This window comes from Lonchura striata, chromosome 1, assembly GCF_046129695.1.
Source record: "Lonchura striata isolate bLonStr1 chromosome 1, bLonStr1.mat, whole genome shotgun sequence".
Classification (NCBI taxonomy): Eukaryota; Metazoa; Chordata; class Aves; order Passeriformes; family Estrildidae; genus Lonchura; species Lonchura striata.
Window position 1 is genome coordinate 45,039,434 of NC_134603.1, and position 20,555 is coordinate 45,059,988.

Below are 20,555 nucleotides of genomic sequence, written 5' to 3' on the forward strand. Positions count from 1 at the left end.
GTCATCTAGTTTTTTGTTTTCTTTTGCTTTGCTTTGTGGCTTTCCCATACAATTCATCATTACAATAAAATGAGAAAATGAAAAATGAAGTTTGAGTGGTGTTCAAAATTATGTATGCTGAAAAAACCACAAATCACCCTAACAGCAGCAACTCCCCCCCAATAAATATTTTGCACTCGGAACAGCAAAAAAATTATGATCTTTTTTTTCTCTTGCAAATATGACAATCTAATAACAAATTCATTCTGGAGTCCTGCTTTCTGTTGAATGTCATGTTTATAGTCAGATATATTTCTAAGCATATGGACAACACAGCAGTAGGGGCACAAACATAACCAAGACCAACTTTGTAAATCCTTCTTTCCAGGTTAGCCAGAGTACCAACTAAAGGTGTCTCAGAGCAGCTTCATCTGCAGCTTCTTCTTATGGCATGGAACATAAGAATTATATTATGGCCATTGGGCTTGTGTTTTCCTTTACTTTCTGGCCTCACACTATTGTGAGGCCAGGAAGTAAAGGAAAACACAAGTCCAATGGGCATAATAATGTCTTATCCTTGGCTTCTGATTCCAGTTCCCCAGCTCAGCACAAGAGCAGGCTCTGAAAGTAGACCAATAATTCTATAATCAAGTCATACCTGTATCCTTCTGATGACTTAGGGCATCAGAGATGAAGCTTGTGTAGGGTTTAATTGGAAAATTAAAGTTTGCTCTTGCTGACTCATAGTGGTGGATGAATGGTAGGTATGTTACTTTTCTTGAGATGTGAGCATGCCTGTGGGAGGAGAGAGGGTTGTCAGCCAGGTAAGATATCAGTCTGCCAGTCTTCCAGGAGAAAAGGAGAAGTGCCAAAGAAAAATAAAAATAAATAAATCTTTCATCTTCATGTTTTAAAGCTTTAGAAAAGCTGATGTGGTTGTATGCTGATGCAGATACCCCCAAGGAACTAGGAAAAAGGGTGTTGTCCTGGTCCTATACCAGACATTACAACTTAGCCTGAGGTCTTAAAACCTATAAGACAGCAGATATCATTTAAGAGCTAACTTCCAAGTTAAACTTCTGAACTTGCCCAACTTCTGTTAGGGATTAAATGAATATGAAGCTCCAGCCTGGGAGAACAAGCAAGTGCAGTGTTTCTATTTCTCTCATGATCAAGAAGACTTTAGCCTTATAATCTTATTTAAAGTGTCACCCTTGATCAACCATGTGCTTAACAGGATCACCACTCTCTAGATTCAAGATCAAGTAGCACACAACAAATTTACTGCATTGCTAGTCTCTCATGACTAACAATCTACCCTCTTCAAATGCAGGATATGATCAGCAAAGTCAAAAGCACTACCAAAAAAAGAAGACAAAGAGTAACCTTCTGTAAAAGCTATATATTTAAATGTAATGCTCAAAGCAGTCCTTAAAAAAGAAACACCATAGCTTCATAACCAGTAAATGAAGAAAATCAAGGCAATGGAATCCAGTTTTATAAAGACCTAATTAGGGTGGCCAGCAGGGTTGTTTGGCTTACCTCTGTGATTTTTTGAGTGTTTTCTGCATTTATAGAAAGGCCCATAATGAATATGAAATAGTGAAGAATAATATTTTTTAGGAGAATGATTCATAGCCTTTTAATACTGAAAACTCCATAAGCTGCTCAATACCAGAACTTCCAAGGAACCTTCTTCTATATTTAGTATCTCTGTATGTCCTTGATAGATTATTTGCTCCTGACTACGCCGAAAAAAGGGGTAATGTATGAAGGTGGGATTATTCCTTTCTTAATGCTCCACTCCTCTGTATTAATAGATCTTACTCATGATAACTTTATTTTTTAGTGAATCCTTTTGTAAATTTCACATCCAGTAAATTTTCAACATGGAATAATATTTCCAGCTGAAAAACTGATTACTTTTCCTCATAGTGGGAAGAGAAAAAATTTCATAAGAATGGTGGCAGGTTATCCTGGATGATGGAAAGGGTTAGGCATTGGTTACAATAAATCTCAGCACATTTTTTAGTTATATCTTGCTTAAATATGCATATGTATATTACTTTAAAAGACTCTAAAGAACTTAGAATGAAGAATGTAAAGGCTGAGTTTGAAATATATTGCAGAGCATCTTTATAGCCTTTATGGCATTATTGCATCAGAATGTGTGAAAGGTGCAAAATGTACATGAACCAGGCAGAACTACAAAACTCTCAAAAGTTACATCCTGAGGCATGTAGCTCCAACACCACTTGACACGGAGTAAGTGTAAAAACAACCGTTTTACAGTAGACCTTATTAACTACGTGTAAAGATTTTAAGAGCTATTGTGTGCAAATAACAACCTTATGATTAGATTACTTGAAGATGCATTAAAAAAAAAAAAAAATAGATACTAAAATATGGAGGAATTACTCTACCAGGGATGCATAATTGAAATTGCAGGAGGCTTAAAATGGTAGCTTTCAATTTGTCTTTCCATTTGTCTCAGGAAAGTCTGCTATATATGCTTATGTCCATGTCAGTAGTGTTAACTTCAAGCTTTCAAAATTCATGAGTCAGCCCAAAGGAAGTTTTATCATTTGCCTAAAAATCATTAGGTTAAATAAAGGTGAGTGGCTCATCCATTCTTTTCCATCTCTCCCTCTGTAAACTGCCTGGCTCATTTGTTTTCAGCAACTTTTTTCTTAACTCTGGAGACCAGAAAGTTGTGCATATTTCAAATGAAACCTAGGAAATCTCTTGGCAGCCCATTAAGCTTCAGGCACAGGAATCAGGGAAAAACAATATACACTGCAGTCTCTGTGATTAAAACAGTTTCTATCTCAATTTTGATATTACAGGAGTCTGAAAATCTCATGACTCTGAGTATTCAGTTTGGTATAATGGATTAAGGGCCTTTGGCCCAACACTCTATTTCCCCTTTTAAAAAAAAAGTGTCAGGATAGTACCTGAATTTTAGAAAGACCTTCTAAAGTCACAGAGGAATATGTTTCACTTAGAACATCTGCAGTTACTCTCACTCATTTCTCAGTTTTGGTGTAGAAAATAGGTAATTATGGTAGATTTTGTGAATATTCCTCCATCTCTTAACTTTTCTGTTATCCACATTTTCATCAACATATTCAAAAAGAGCTAGTGAGTTGAGTTCAGCCTAGACATCACAGAAATTGTGACTGCCATAACTAGCTGGATAAAAACATAAAAAGCCCAGAAAGTTACCTCTGTTAGATAGTAAAAAGATTTCTAAAGGTCTGGAATGAGATATATTTGAGGAGAATATATTTGAATAAATGTGTCCTATCATTAGTAGTTAAAGAATTTTTCTATCTTTTATCTTGATTATTTTAAAAAATTGAAATTGCAGAGGGACCATCTGGGGTCTCTATTCCTGCAGGTTTTTACTTTTTACCTGTGAACAGTACTATATTCCTTCATCAAATGAACTTTGTTAGGAGTTTTCATTCATCATAGACTTGCTGTTGAATGGGTCAATGCCCTGGATTTTCTTAACAAAATTTGCTCCAGGAAAATAAATAGAAAAGCTTCCAGCAATGCAGAACAGAATTGATTTGGATGCCCCTTGGGTAATCCCTATGGGACACTCTGAGGGTGCTGAGAGGTCTGGTTACTGACATCATGAGGATGATCTCAACTATTTTTGAAAGATGGTTGAGATCAGGGAATTTTCCAGTGGTCAAAAAAAAGATGTTCTTCCCATATTCATAAAAAGGCCCAAAATGTAATCAAAGGAAGTCCTGTCCAGTCAACATCACCTCAGGCCCTGGAGAAAACTTCTAGCAAGTCCTCTTGGCAGCCACTTCTGGATTCATGAAGTAGAGGAAGGTGATTGGGAATATCTAGCAGTAATTAAAGCAGAAGAACCACACTGACCAAGCTGATGACTGTCTTGTATGATTAAATTAGTAGATCTGAGAATTACTGTAAGGCAGCAGATATTGGCTATTTTGGTTTTAGTACAGTTTTAGACACAGTATCTAAGTCAGGACATTATGGTCTAGGTGAGTGAACTACCAGATGTCTGGATTGTCAACCTCTACAGCGAGCAGTTTGAGGTTGGTACTCTACCTGCAGGCTGACTACAGGTGGAGCACAGAGGGTCTGTATTGGGACTGTTCCTTCCAACCATAATGATTTTATGGTTGCTATTAAATTTGCTTTCTAACCAACATTAAACAAAATTTCCTAGGTCAATGGCAATGCTTGTTTGGTTGGAGAAAGTGTGGCAAAATTAGAGACTGAATATATCAAAGACAATGGAAATCTAGAACTCTCTAGATCTTGATCCTTCAAGATTCAAATGCTTTTTTGATTTTCAGATAAAAAAGTGGGTTATCAACCATTTAAAAATAAGTATTTTGTCCAAAATTGGAATAAAACATTTATGTGTCTCAAGGCAAGTAAGTTTTACCAGCTTTATGAAAATTAGAAATATTTTTTATTTGCTAGTGAACTGAAAAAAACCAATTATTTACACATATTTCCTAAAGAAATATTTGTTTCGGTCTGTGACTTGGCTTATCTCTTCATTGTTCCAAGAGTTTATGATGGGGTTTATTTTCTATGCTGCAGGGAAGTGATATGGTACTTAAAATTGTGAAATTAGAAGGGGGAGCCAAAGTGTCACTAAAATACCTTGTTCACTTCTTCCTCTGTTGCTGCGATAGGTTTATGCATGTGGGTGGATGCATATGTAAACAAATAAGAGTGTTTTCTTATTTCTTCCTCTCCTTTGTCAGCCTGTTAACGGAAGTATGACAATACATTCACTTTGAAAAATCAAACGCAAATGGATTACTTTCAGCTCAAAGTATAACTCCAGTTCCTAGCTCTTGTGATATAAAGCGGAAATTTCCAGACTGATGTTTCTACAGGACAGGAAGAATACCTTAAACAAAAAGTAATCCTAAAAGTAAATCAGTCTCAAGAAGCAGGTCTCAAGAAACAATGGTCTGAGCAGTTACTATGATTTGAAACTCTGATGAATGAGAGAAGAAGCAGAACAGAAACCCAAAATTCTCTCTTTTTTTTCTGGAAAAAAAATGTAGCAAAAAAGGAAATGTGACAAGGTGGACAAATGAATGGAGTCTAACATCTTGTTCATCTAAATGTCTAGAAAATTTCAATCACAACCATATTCAGGATGTGTGCCTCTCTCCCAAAGCAGCTAATTTTTCCAGTAAAACAAGCATGTAGAAATCATCAGCGGGACAATTTTATACCTTCATACAAGAACACCATAGTGAGGCCTTTGCACAAATTGCTCTGAAAAATATTAGTCAAGAGAGAAGAATGATGACTGCTTAAGAGTAATAGTTTTGATGTACCATCTGGAAAAGGAAATTTTGAGAAAAGGAGGAAAAGGACCATGAAAACTATTCTTGTCACAACAGTTTAAATACAAACTCAATTCTTTCAGGAAGTATATTCACATTTAAGTTCCATGAGGCTGATTTCTATTCCCAGAAATATTTCCTTTACCCCTAAGACACCTTATATGAATCAAGGACAAAAGACTTTTTTTACAAGTGAAAATTAGAGGAACAACTTCTACAGCAACATCAGCAAGAAACTTAAATGCACATTCAAAGAACAAGTGAAAACCCTAATTGTGAAACTCATGAAGTGACAACTTTGAGATGTAGATCAATCAAAGGCAGGATTGATACAAGGGCAGTTATAGATTCCTCCATCTTCATTCACTGGACAATATGTATATACTGCATTTTGCTGCTGTTGTTTCTAAGCCAAGGACTATTATGATTGGCAGAAGCTACACTGTGTCAGCTGAAATGGAGTCTTTATCTGCAGGTAGAAACTGCATCATGTTTCTCTTAGCAGAAATCTCTCCATGCATATCTGACAGGTTATTCTGCAACCATATCCTTAAAAATTAAAAAAAAAAAAAAAAAAATTAATGTTTCTTACTGAGACAGCCACACTCTATTTTCTGGAATATATATAAGAGTTATTAGAATGCTAGTAATTTTTTTCCTATTAGGAGGATCTCAAAATACCTTGGCGTAGATTGATCCTTCACTGATTTCTTCTGACTTGTCAGGAAGGCCAAGTGTATTTCCTGTCACTGGTAGCTGATGTAGGATGCCACTGTAGCTGAAGGAAGAATTACAAGAAATTCAGACCAGCTTTCTAAAACTGCATACAGCAAACACACCCAGGTTATATGTTTAACCCTGTAACTCAAAATAGCAAGCAGGCAGTGAGAGATTAAATAAGATTAAGGGATGGCAGCATTAGCTAACCTATTGCTGTTGGTGGGAGGTGAGAGGCAGGGGAATCTGCTGTAGCAGCCAAACACATCTCCAGTGTCGTCTGCTAGGTATGCAGATATTTCAGATTACAAGGTGGAGAGAGGTGTTCTATATCAGGGTCCTCTTATAGAGGTATATGTTTTGTGGAGGAACGACTGCTGAAAAAAGGACCATGGACAAATATGCAAATAGGTACTCCTTCTATTTCTCCTCTCTGATTTCTTCTCTTGTGATACCTGGGAGTCATCACCAAGTTCTGTATTTTCATATGGCAAAATCATAAGCAGTGTCAGCTTGGCTTGATGTTAATGGACCACTTACTGTGAGCATCACAGGTAGCTGTAAGGAGTATGTATTTTTACTCATTATTTGAATCTAACCTAGACTTCATAGTGCCATAGTGATAATATTCTATGAAATTTTAATAAGTTATAATGTGTAAGCAAAATTTATGAAGTGTGAATATGGGATTTTTTTTTGTAACATTCGTATTTTCCATCCTACAGTAAATAAATGGCTATTCATTTGGAAGTGTCAGAGATAAGTAACAGGAGGTATTTATTTAAGCATCTCCTCATTTTGCACATGTGCAGACCAATGATTGCTATTTAGTATTTATAAGCCTAGGGATCTCTTACCGTGTTAATGCAGATGTAGTTCCCATAAATTTGTATCTTTAATACTCAGAACATTTGTATGTTTTGGTGAACACAGTGGTAATGTAATGTGGAAGACAGTACAGTCCCATTGCTTTATCCTTGACTAAGTGCTTTCAGCAAACCATCCCTCTTCCTCTGTGGTTGGTAGTCTTTCACAGTGGTCCCTGGAAGAAAGGTGCCACACATCATCTGTGTATTTCTCATTGTTCTGAGAATATTCTCAGAGGTCTTACCCACATCTTTAGAGCAGCTGGTTGAAAACTGTGCTTCCCTTTTATCAGACCTTCACTCCTTTATATAACATGTGATAGGAGAGGATAATTAGCACATAGGATATAACACTGTCCAAAGATTAGAGTTTGTGACTTCTAGTTTTACTTCGGGTCCAGGGATTATCTCGGTAATTTACACATAGATATCTGTTTGCACTTCACAGGGACTCTCAAAAGCTGTAATGGTTCTGGCTGCTACTTGGCTGTCCTGTAAAGACATGCATAAGGAAATATTTTTTCACATTGAAAATATGTGAAGGTTGTTCCCTTTCTGTCCTGAGAGTGGTGCATGTCATTCTGAAAGAAGAACGACAGAAGGTGAAAATCTAAGTTTGCTTTTTATTTCATGTAAAGTGAATTCCATGAATGTTGTCCTTGCAATCTCCCAAGAGTGTCTCTAAGCATTCAGACTCCTCTTTAAAGGTGGATAATGTTGCCAAGGAACTTTGATATTGTTGATGAATGATTCTACATAAGGATGAATAATTGATTTATTGTCTGCAGTGTGAGATTGAAATTTGTAAGAATGGAGTATCTATGGACTTTTATAGACTGTTATTTGTATCCATAGTTTTCTGCTGGCCACTTCTAAAAGAGAACAGCTGATGATATGGAGGGAAAAGGAAAGATAATGTAACTTGGAAATTCTTAAGCATTGTGGAGCTGGAAACTGGTGAGACATCATCAGTCACTTGACCTTCAAGTGAGCAATGGAGGTGTTTGTCCAATAAAATAAAAGCTCTTTGGAAGAGCTCCAGAAGGAAGATGAGTGGGTCAATTTACTGCTTGGCTCCTGTCTGTCTCTGCTATGTTTCTTCATTCTCCACAGCTCCTAATGACACTAGCCAGGCTCAGACAGAGAAAAGAGTCTCTCTTTCTTGTCTGAAATTGCATATCTAATTCAATGTTATCCCATTAGATCTGAATTCTGCCTTAGTGATGGCCATTTTATAATCCTTTAATCAAAAATGAGAAAAACCCCACAGTAAGCACACAGTTATTTCCATTGAGCCAGAAAGTGATAGATATTACCATCATTTATCATTGTGGTTATGTCTCATTAAGAAAGTTTTATGTTTTTACACTTTTCTTTCTCTTTCCTTTTTATTCTATATTGGTGCATGAAGAGAGGTAAAGGGGCACTTTTTAAAAAAATACATAGTTTGTAGGCAATTTGAATCTTACCTAATTAGTACAAATATTTTCCTGCACAAAATAGGATTTAAAGTATGAAAGATAACCAAAATGAATTGCAAGTGCTTCTGAAATTGGACTGTTTACAATCAATGGTGTAATCCACACATTGTAGTTTACACAATTCAGGTAAGTGTTTGCAAGATATTAATTGGGACTTATTTGAAAACATTGACTTAAATATTTAAGACATTTACAATATTTTGGAAAATCGTTGTTTTTTAACTCCCTCTAGTAACTAAGCACCTTGAACCACTTGCTCATCATCCTCCTGTAGGGAGGAGAATTGATCAGTAGTCTGAGATAAAAAGTCTAAACATTGAAACAAAGCAAAATATAAAATTACACTAATAATAGTAATTATAGTACCTATAATAATAATACTAACTGTAAAGAAAAGGAGTAAGAGACAGTAATTAAACCAAAGAAAATAAAATTGATACACAATATAATTGGTCACTGCCTACTGATCAATGGCCAGCCTGTCCCCCAGTAGAAATTGGCATCTCTCAACCAAGCTGCCCCAGGCTGTATACTGGCCACAACATTCTGTAGTATGGAATATCCTTTTGGCCACTTCAGGTCAGCTGTCCTTGCCACGGTCCCTCACAGCTTCTTATCCAACTCTTCCCTAGCAGAGTCTGGATAGCTGAAAAGCCCTGGACTTAGAGTTAGCAACTGCAAAAACATCAGTCTGTTATAAATATTCTTCTCATACTGAATCCAAAACACAGCACTGTACCAGCTATGAAGAAGAAAATTAACTCTGTACCACAGGAGACCAGAAAGTACACCAAGGAATTTTATGAGCCAAAAGCAATTGACAAACAGAAATATGGATGACATCCATTAAATCAGTTATTATCACTCATACACACCTAATAAGAGTAATGATAATATGATGTTTTCAAGTGTATTCATGTGTTGGAAGCAGATTCTTCTGTCTTTAACCTTTTCTTCAATACAGTTGTCTTTAGTAATGAGATCATTGGAAGGAGATAAAAACACTTCTCTGCTTTTAAGAGGAATATAAGGAAAAGATCTTTGGAGAATGTATTTCCCAAGAGTAGAACATAAAAATATAGACAAGGGAAGGATCCTGAACCAACTTCCATTATTTCATAGCTAAGTGAATGTACCTTACTTTAAAAAAAATGGAAATATAGAATGGAACATCAGTAATAACTGTCTTTACAAATTCCTCTTCTGACCACTAAAACACTTCAGTGTACATTCTGAGTTCATAAACACTTTTCCCATAGGTTATTTTTGGTGTGGTTGGTTCCACAGAGGAACCACAGAACATGCATGCCTGTTCTGGAAATGCCTTGTAGACATATCTGTCCAGAAAAAGTATCCTTGCCATCTAGAATGCTGGGAAGTGTCCTTCATTCTCATAAAACTAATTTCCCAACAAGCTAATTACTGGAGTAAGAATTTCTCAAGACAGTTATTACATCAATGCACATGTGGGAATAAGAGTTTTGTTGGAGAAAGGGCAGGATAAAGACAAAATAAAGCTGAAGCATGCAATTAAAACAAAATTTCTTTCATCTATGGATTATTCTTACTTTTTCTTGATGTTGCACCACATCAGGTGCTAACCAATGCTACAAAAATACTACATTTTCCTGGTCTCCTACTAAGATTAGATATTCCTAGTTTCAAAAAGGTGAAATGAAACTGAGTAAAGTACTGCATTTCAGTTGCAGCTCTCCAATAATATCTATCAGATGTACAGCTTGTCCAGCCTAAAGGTTCTGTAGTGTGATTTATACACATGCTAAAATACTGAGCAAGCTTAACAGGTATGCTCTGGTTACCTTGCAGCACAACAGAAGCCATTATGCTAGTATTATGCAAGTATTAACTTGCTTACTCTGTAGTTTTGCATTACCCTTTCTAAATACTTTGCATTATCAGATCAGGGTAGATGTAAATGTAATTGAAAATGGGGAGCTGAGTAGCTGCTACTACCTAATGGGTCAGTGAAGTGTGCAGACAGAGTTCTTGCATTTCTGACTGCAAAAGTAGGTGGAGATAAAGGTTTTGACATCCTACAGAGCATGCACATTGGCTCTGCTGAGCAGGTATGAGCTCTGTCTCTTGTTCTTCAGCATCCCTGGTATATCAGCATGCTTTATTTCAGGACCACAAAGAGCATGACCCCTGCTGGGAAAAGTCAGTATCCATGTTTCTCTGCAGAAACACCCATGTGCCATATGCCAGGGGCTCAGGGGGGCCAGCCTCAACCAATTGGTTCTATGCCTCTGGCTGGCTGGACTGTTAAATTCCTAGCAATCATAGAGGAAAGCAGTGAATTGGTAGCAATATTGTGGGCAGAGCAAAGCCACAGGACACTAAGCAAAAACTGTGTTCATTTCTAGTCTATAATTTATCTTGCTTATTTCCATGTGATATCAAAGGTGGTATCCAGATAGTTTTAATAGATAATTAAGGAAATGGCTTAAGTGTACCAGAACCTGATGTATTGTCAAGCAAATTGCCTTACTAGTCATTATTTTTGCATCCGTTGCTATCTTCTTCCATGCAATGCTGGAACATTTATTTCCACTGAGAAATGCAATTTTACTATAATCAAAATAATGTACTTGTCCACTTTGGTGCTCAAAGCAATTGGGAAGAAAGCAGAAAACTTCATTATTTCCTTGATTCATTTGAATAAAATCAAAAAGAATTATTTTAATGAAGTGGAAATATGCTTTCTGACTTGGATTTTGCTTTGAATATTGTAGGGAAATGTGTGGCTTAAGTAGGTATGCTGGATCGCATGTTAAGTGCATTACCATATTTTACATAAGGATATAGAGAGCTGCTTGAAAAACTTGACAGGACAATTTTCTAATGCTTCACACAGCAATATCAAAATGCTTCACAAAGTCGTGTTGATCCACCAAGAATCCTTTTCAGAAAATTTACAATGATGTTGTAATGTTTCATTTTTATATATCTCCATTGAGCCATTTGACAGTCTTAATTTACAAATCGTGCATCTGATTCTTATTGTTTTTGTATCCCTAAAAATAAGTAGCATTTCTTAAACTGTGTTAAAAGTAAAACATCCAAAGTGAGTGAACATTTTGTTTAGTTATGAGTTTTTTTCAGGTTCTGTTCAGAATAAAAAAAAAAAAAACATTCATATTAGCACATTTTTAATATATTTTTATCCTTTTTCTGTGTCACTGAATAAAAATAATGGATAATATTGAAATTAAAATAATTCATCATTGCCAAATTAAGGGTTTTAATAAAAATAAATGTCCCATTTCAGTTTTCAGAAAATCTTTCTATTTGCAAGAAGATTTTTGTTTTGGTCTTTTATGGGTTTGCTTTTTAATCTGTGATCATAACATCTTCTTTAGTTTCTATGTCCATATTTTCTGTGAAAAGAGAATTCAATTTTTTGACCAGCACAGTAACCGCTGGTAGTATCTGCTGGACATACGCTTTGCAGATACATAAAAATAGCATTTTTCATTTGTTACCATTTTATTGTTTTGTCCCAAATAACATGTTGCCATGTCAACATCCTGTCAGGTCCAATGGCTACAACTGGGTGCAGCATAACACTGCAATACATGAGGACAAGGTGTAGAGGAAGCGATTAAAATCTGTGTTATTCTGTTTTGAGGCAGCTACCCACACACTGTTATTTCTGGTAACAAATGTCAGAAGCGCTTACCACCCAGCCAGCTCAGAGATTCGTGGGTGCTCCTTGTTCTCTGTGACTGAAACTAATCTGAGATCATTGTCTGTTTTCACAGTCCTCCTTTCATTTCAGAGGGACAACAACAAATGCCTACATTCAGTGTGTGCCTCCTTGTCCGGAGTGCAGGTGGTGAGCCCAGGCTGTGCTGGGGGAGCTGCCTGTATGCCCTCCCAAGAGGAACTCTGCCGGAGCAGCACAAAGCACCTTGTGAGTGGCTTGGGGAGAAATCTTGCTAGAATAACTTCAAGCAGTGCTTGCCTTCCTTAATTTTGTATAGAAAGGTCACCTTTCCTCAAATACCTTTCCTAGCACTGAAAACTAAAGCAAACTTGCTTTGCAATTTAACACATTCTAACCTCTCAAACCACTGTTAAAGTCACAAATTTTCTGCATTCTCTGATCTGGCCTGCAATATTTTCCATGGTTTGTCTTGCTTTTGGGGTGAATTTAAATAATTGCCTAGTCAGAGTAACCTATTTTAATCATGTATCAGTATGATTTTGGCCCATATAATGCATTCAAAGGAAAAGAGCTCCCTTGTCCTTAGCTCCTAGGAAACCTTTTCTGGTAATTCATATTGACAGCAGTGAGTTGTGACATTTATCGGTGAGGTGAAGCTGACCAGCTGCAGGGCTCCTGACTGATTTACTCAGTCAACAAGCTGCTCATGATTCCAGCCAAGTATTGACTTTTCTTTCCCTTCCCTCCCCTCTAGTTAGAAAGAAAATACAGAGGCACTTTTTATCACTATTTTTTTTTTACCAGTCATATTGAAAGCTAAAATATGAAACACCTACTATATCTTCCCTATAAAATTTAATTTCTTAATGCAAAAGGATTTAAATATGTTTCAAGGAAAGAAAATTAGCATTGAATCTAAAGAAGTTGAAATATAAAATAGACGAGCAGATTTGATCTAACATTATTGGAATCACTTACTTCAATAGCAATGAGCTTCAGTCTCATAAACAACCTGCCTGCAATCCGATGACCTTTGTGATGAAAAAGATAAAAATTCAAACATAGCTCATTTTCACTCTTCAAGTTCAAGAGCAAAAGCAAAATGCTCTGCAAGTATTCTAGGATTTTGTATTTTATGGCTTAGATACCAATAGAAGTCAAGGATAAAGAATTTTCTGTATTTCACTTTTCAAGTCCCTTCTTTTTGGACTAACATGTCTGAGCCACAATCGAACTTAAGGAAAGCATGAGTATTTCTAGAACTGACATTTTCAAGCACCAGTGAATTACTGAATCACTCATTCTTGGCACTGATACATTATATCCATAATTGTTCTGCTTGAGGAGGTGACATTTCCAGAAATGGCAGTTCAGCGTGACAAAGGACACAACGCTGCTGGGAAGATAAGTGAAAGGTGACAAGACCATGCAGCTGCCAAGGAGCAAGAGTTCTTCAGTACCTCAGCACTAGATGTAACCAAGTTCAAATGTAGTCTTGATGGACATTCAAGTAAACCTGCATTGCTAATGCTCTCATCTGATTTCTGTGATATAGACTGTATGGAATTAACACAAAGGCATTACTGAAGCCTTTACACCTGATGAAAGGCATCCAGAGTGACTGCTGAGAACAGCATAGGGAACACGTGGGTAAAACAGGTGAGAAAAAGGGGATGGCACAGTGGCTCAGAAAAGAACAGTCAGAAAGGGGCTGCTGGTGGATCAGGAAAAAAAGTTGTCACCATTATGACAAGAAATGTGAGACAAATCAAGTGGCCACTGGAACAAATGCGCTCACTTTGTGGTGACTGAAATTGAAATATAATTTACTGAAACTTCAATTTTTGTGCTAGAACTATTAAACTAGTTATTGCACTAGGGATCACCACACTCAAAGTAATCCCAAAAGTTAATCCATAGTTATTAAGCACATGCAACTCCATATGTTGCACATACCATCCTGATTGTTATATAAAGCCATAGAAACAAAAAGACCTACACCCAGCCATTCTTTTCTGTGTAAAGACATTATGTATTATGCTCATATATATAATGCAGCTATGTTTAAAGAATGTGTGTATTTCTACAGATGTACTTGGGAAAAGAGCACATTTTCAATCTGTCCTTAGAGCAAGTCCTTTAACAAGAAAATATATTAAGTTGCCTGTTTGAAGTGCTGTGGCTTCTTCAAATGTAACTGTGAAAAACGCCTTTTGTCATTCCTCCCCAGTGCATTATGTTGTGACAAGACAGTCATGTTACATAATGTGATGGGGCTGATACCAAATAGCATGTGAAAGGTTTGATCTCTTCCCCATTTAGTACAACTAGCCAGAGCTGTGAGTGGCTGGACTTTGGAGGGTCTTTTTTCCTCTTTAAAGAGAAGGAACAAAGGAACACTCTGTTTGAAAGTCCTTTCATAAGAGCTGCCATTAGAAATTTTGCTAATATTTTCTTTACATCTATTAGCTGAAAATCATCTTCATCTTTAAAATATGCACATTATTTCTGGCTCCCTGTTTCCACTGTCTTATCAAGAGCATATTTTTATTAGGGCCTATATAACAGGCTTTGAGAAACTTATCATGTAATCCTGTATGGCTTACGGCAACACATAGTGAGGTGCATTCTGCACTGTCAGTGACCTACTGGCTTGACCCATTTACTTCTCAGTGCTGACAGCAGCAGGGAAAAAGGAGGAAGGAGGGCACTGAGAAGTCACTAGGAGAGGGAGGGACCAGCAGGGACGTAGGAGGCTGAAAAGCAGGAGTTCTTTGCATCTACCACCATGTATTTTTGAAACTGTTGCCATTTTAGACTCCCTGAATCTAGTGTGTTGAGAAAGTTTCGTCTTTTCAGAAGTATACCGAGGAATTATTTTCCCTGCTATAGATTATACCACCACAATGTAATCCAAAAACTGTGTAATCCAACTGCTCTTAATAGAGTTATCCCAGAGATAGCCCATCAGAGTAATTGCTGGTGGTTGAATGGCCTCAGAAACCAGGCTAACTGGAGATTTACTGTGTAACAAACAGTTTTTTGCAAAGAAGGGTTTGAAAAATTAAACAAACTAGTCTTTCCATTAAAAACTTCCAACCCCTCTGTCTTTCTGAAAAGTAAACCTTCACTGCATTGTACTGACCTGCCTGAAACTCTTTTCATACTCAGAGGTCAGCAGAAGCAGCTGGGAGAATACTGCAGAAGAAGAAAGAAAAAAGTGGAAATTAAAAAATATAAGGAAATATTAATAAAACTTTACAGTCATATCATATTTATATTTAAAAAGTGCATAAACAATCTTCTTTTGATGAATGAGATTGTACAGTGCAGTGATAGTACTTGCAAACTCTCCCAAGAACTTAACCAACCATAATCCAAACCATGGCAGTGCCTTTGATTACATGTTAATACCATCAGTGACACACATTTTTATTCACAGACTTCAACATGAGCAAATAGCAAACACAGGTTTTAAAAAGTTATCATCAGAGGGAAAATGAAATAACTCCAAACATTCAACTTAATGTCAAATATGTCAGTATGTCAGCTTCCTAACCTGATTGTTTCTAAAATGAGAGATTGTGAACTGACAAGTTAATAGATACATGCTTTCATTATTACACTTTCCACAACTCCAGAAAGTGAGGTCATGTTTACTTTTGTTATCACCAAAACTCATGAGACAGACTAGAGGATGATATCAAGGCCCTAAAATACACTATTGTAGGAAGACTGGAATTATTTTCCTGTATCAATCCAAGATCTCTTCTAGGGCTTTGTCCTGCTCCTGATAATACTCAAGAGTTAATGAATCACAAGACTGTTAAGAGACATCATGGTCTACGTTTCCAAGTGCTTCAGTAAGATAACATTTATAAATTCTAATTGTTCTAGGGAAGGGGTCTTTACAATGCGCTGTTAAAATCCAATTTTATAATTCTTATAGAGATGCCTTTGCCTGAATTAAGATGAAAATAAGACTATATGTTGAAGTCAATAGTATGGGTTTTATTTAACAATTAATGTGAAGTAGAAAGAGATAGAAAGAAATAGAAAAAAAGAGAGCAGAGAAAGAAACAGTGTCAGAGAGTCAGATTAAAAGAAAAAATTCCACCACCCTTGGATCCAGATGGCATCCTGTCAATCCTTTTCTTCTGGTCTTCTCAGTGGCAGGGATCCCAAGGTTGCTCAAAGCTTCTCACCATTTATACATTTAGCAAAGGAAGGAATCAATGCTCCCCAGCTAACACTTCTCTTTTCCTATCATTTAAATGATTCCCTCGCTTCCAATGCTAATCAGTCCCATGCTCAGTCTTCTTCCTCTTTTGAGTTGAGCCTCACATCTTGAGTCAATGGGCTAATTTTCAGCACAGCTGCTGAGCTGCCTTTCCTTGTGGGTATATTCTTCTCCTCTAGTCTTGTTTAATTGTCTTTAAACCTAAGATAATTGGACAATAGTACCACCTTTATCTTATCTCAAGTCAGGTGTCTTAACTCACATCTAAATTCTTGGAATCCAGGAGGAATATTCAGGGAGTGGGTAGGTAGAGGGAGCAGATCAGCAGTTGCTTCTTTGCACTGTTCGCTGCAGTGAGCAAAGTCCTTCTTTGACCTTAACAGCATTTGGGGCAATTAAATCTTTTACACATGTGCTAACAATTCTTGAGATTTTCAACAGTGTAATTGCATAGTGCAATGTCTAATTTATTGCTCATCTGTGATATCCGCACTGTTCTCCTTCAGCAGTCCCGCCTGTACCTCACTCCTACCTCAGTTTACTGATGATTCAAATTATGATGAATGCATATGTCTGCTTTAAAGACAGGCCATCTAAAAAATGTAAGCCTCTACTCTCTTTTAGTATTCTGTCTGGGAATAGTGCATTTAGCTCTCTGGTAAAACCCTTTTCAAAATGTGCTCAACATTATGTAAGTCTTACTCCCAGACTGAAGACTAGGAGCCAGTACTAGTCCTGTCTCCATGGCTTTCCAAGTGTTTTGAGGATTTAGTCTATTTGTTAAGTCTATAAGGATCCATTCATTATCCAAGTAGTATAAAGTAGCTTAACAGTGAAATCAAACTGCGAATTAATGGTAATCATGACATATAAGCATTGTCTACATAGCCTAGAGACAGAGAGAACGCAGGTTTATAAATTGTGTTTGTTAAGTATGTAAATGTTGTAAAATCATGCATATTCTCTGTGTGTATCAGATCATTCAGTAAATAGAAAAATTTCCCATTTGGACAGTGACAAATGAAAAGCTGCATCTAGTGAAGAGAAACTGGAAAGGACCAAAATTCTTTGTAAATTCAAATGATCTGGAGGTTCAAACAGCCTTGAGTTTCCCTAATGTCTTTGGCTGAAGATTAACTAATGGTCAAATGTGTACCTATTTGGAAGCTGTGTATTTATTCAGAATATTAACTGAGTCTTAAGACAGGAAGAATAAAGAGTGACTTCATTCAAAAATAATAAACCTCAGCTGTTCAATATTAATATCACTTAACAAAATTAGAATTATAGAGCAGAGCCTTGACTGATTGTGAAGTGAATGAATTACATGGCCAAAACGGAGTTCCAAAGCAGGACGCTGGAGAGGATTACTGAGTTAAAGTGTAAATATTGCAAAGAGAAACAATTACATGGTAGTGTCTCCCAGAAATTATAATTTATGGCTTTGATTCAATTAAAATAATTTCAGAGCATTCTAAAAGCAAAGAAGAGTACTCAAAGCCAGTAAAGCTATGAAAATTGGCTTCACAGATGTCTGGTTTTTTCTGTAAGAAAGGAGCATATCTACAGAAAACTTTCAAAATATCCTCCTGACAAGTCAAAATTTGAAGTTGATAACAAGGTGAAGTTGTTAGTTTGTTCCAGGAGGAGGGCTTGGTAAAACAATCACTCATTAAAACCATTTTTTTCTTAGAGACTCAAATAATACGTTCTTCTGCAGAAAACACATTTTGAAGCTGTGCTTTCTAGGGATAGAGTCATCCGTGGCTTCCTGCCCAATATATCACATTTAAGATACTGAACACCAGATTCTGGCCACATTTTTACACCGATAACAAAGTAAATAAAGATGAGGCCTCTGAGATTGCAACCTATTTTGGAGACGTAACAAATACTTTGCTGAAAATTTTGCTGAGGTAAATTTACATCATAATAGGATTTCTACTCTCCCTCTCTTCCCAGTTTGTTACATTTATTTTTGCTTACCTTCCCCATCTATAAGAGATTTGCACTTGACTTACCATGTTAGCTTTTGTTATTGTTCTTTGGGACTTTCCAGGATGGTTATCAGTAACCAAAGGCAAACTACAATTGCCAGGTTTGTACCATCAATGCTTAAACATTCAGGTTGAATAAAGAAAAGATTCTTATGTCTGTAAGTGTATTGTTCACATTGCTATAGAAGACATCCCACATATGATACTTATCTGCCACGATGCCAGAAGAGCACTGTGTCATTCAGCTGCTCACACCTCACTTTAACTATTGAATCAGGTGCAAGGCAGGTTGCCATTTATAGTGTTTAATATGTTTCCTGTAAATGTGCAGGAAATATTTGTTTGAAGTTCTGAAGGAAGTAGTACTGATGTTCACAGAGATACAACAAACTACTTGATGAAAGAAATCATTTTCAAGAAAGAGTCCTATGGGAGAAACAGAGCCTGTTTATTTACACAAAGATCAAAGCAACTTTCATATGAATTTATGCTAAATATTTAGTACTTGAATGACTAGTAAAGAACCCTCTAAACTTCTAAAGGAAAGAATAAAAATGGGAGATAAATCCTGATATATAAATATATACATAGGCTCTCTGTTGGCAAAATCTGTTCTTATTATTTGCATTACAGTACTGTCTAGGGTCCAGCTTGAGATCAGACCTACTCTATCATACTGTATGTAAAGACTTAGCAAAATACAGTCTTTTTTCTGACAAGCTTACCATGAAAACAGGCGAAGTTCAGGAAGGAGGACAAGTTCTGATTAAATTTCTGTGAATTTCCCTTATAACTTCAAAAATATGTGCATCAAATTAAATTAAATGAAATTGTCATTAAATTACTCCAAGCAATGGAAATTGATTAATGTGCATGTCAGTAAAACCAAATACAAAGATCCCATATACTAACTGCTCCTTAGGTTTTCTATCTATATACTATTTTCTTCAGCATCCAAATCAAGTTTAATTACAAAAATCAAAACCAGAGTTGAGTTTTCTTTACACAGCTACAGAGGATATTCAGACACAGACTTCTCAAGCACAAAAATTGGATGAAAAATGAGTACTGCAGGAATAGACACCCATCCACCAAAGAAAACCATCTCTATGGGTTGCCAGGAGCCTCAGCCTTACCCAAAATAGCTGTCTCTAGCTGGCAGAAATCTGTCTCCCTCCTTAAAGGTGAATCCTGAGGTTTCAGGAGGAGCTGTGCCAAAACTGATTAATATATCTGAGTGCCAAAATTTCTGCAGCTAGGGAGGGAGCAGGCTACAAAATAGGTCAGTGACATATATTTCTCAGTTTACCACCTTCTTTCCAATCTCTAGTTGCAGATCCCTAACCCTGCAAGACCTTCCTCTAGAAATCAGCACAGTACTAACGCACATCTGTGACTCTGGGACCATGGTTAATCTGGAGCTAGGCTAAATTCACACTTCCTCAAATCAGAAAAGGTTTGTCCTCCTATGTGTAATGCACTACTTTCCACTGTATGGTCCTGAATAGTCCTCATTTCTGCCATACTTTTCCTAATGGCACATTAAGTAGGCTGTCACATGTGCTTTGTTCTCTCTCTTTTTCTTACTACAACCAATATAAAATAATTATATATAAAGAGTAGGAAGTGCAGGGTTCTTGGCTGAAAGGAGTAAATAAAGTAAAAAATTTACAACAACCTGTAACAGACATTTATGAAAAAATATTTTTTGTTTTCTATTCCTTCACATATTCAAAGTAGATACTCCAAGTTACAGTCACTGGTACGGTGTTCATTAGTCTTTCTCCTCAAAGAGGAATTCTGGCTTTTAAGCTTAAATTGTGAAGATTTTTCTCTCAGTGTGAAGGTTTATAATAAACACGCTATAATACAAATTAGACTGCCTCAAACAACAACAACAACAAAAAAGGACCATTCCTTAAATTCCTAAAAATAGGAAAACAGTAAAAAATTAAAACAAAATCTACTGTGTAGTAAACAAAATCTACTGCCTTGTGGACAATTTCAGACACTGAACTATACTGAGCTCAGGAGAATTGACTCCCTTCTTTTCAGTCCCTAATGGAGGTCATGTGTTCCTTGGTTCTTGCAGCTACAGATTTGTGAAGTGTCTGCATCATTCTCTGTGAGACCTCAGATGGACTCCTTTGCCTGTCATGGCACAGATGGTCCCTGTTGGTTACTTGACTGCTTAAGTCTAAAAATGTCTGGGCCCTAAAGTTCTAGT

The 20,555-nt window shown here is 36.6% G+C and overlaps 1 long non-coding RNA gene across 1 annotated transcript in view; it reads right to left on the bottom strand.

The window, feature by feature from the left end:
* Positions 1–19,534, bottom strand: part of LOC110468138 (uncharacterized) — a 51,517-nt gene extending 31,983 nt beyond the window's left edge. Inside the window, exons 1-3 of the long non-coding RNA XR_002465034.3 lie at positions 19,465–19,534; positions 15,237–15,289; positions 6,021–6,117 (exon numbers count right to left, since the gene is read on the bottom strand). This is a non-coding gene — a long non-coding RNA (uncharacterized LOC110468138). The remainder of the gene's footprint in view (positions 1–6,020; positions 6,118–15,236; positions 15,290–19,464) is intronic.
* Positions 19,535–20,555: the final 1,021 nt, after the last annotated feature.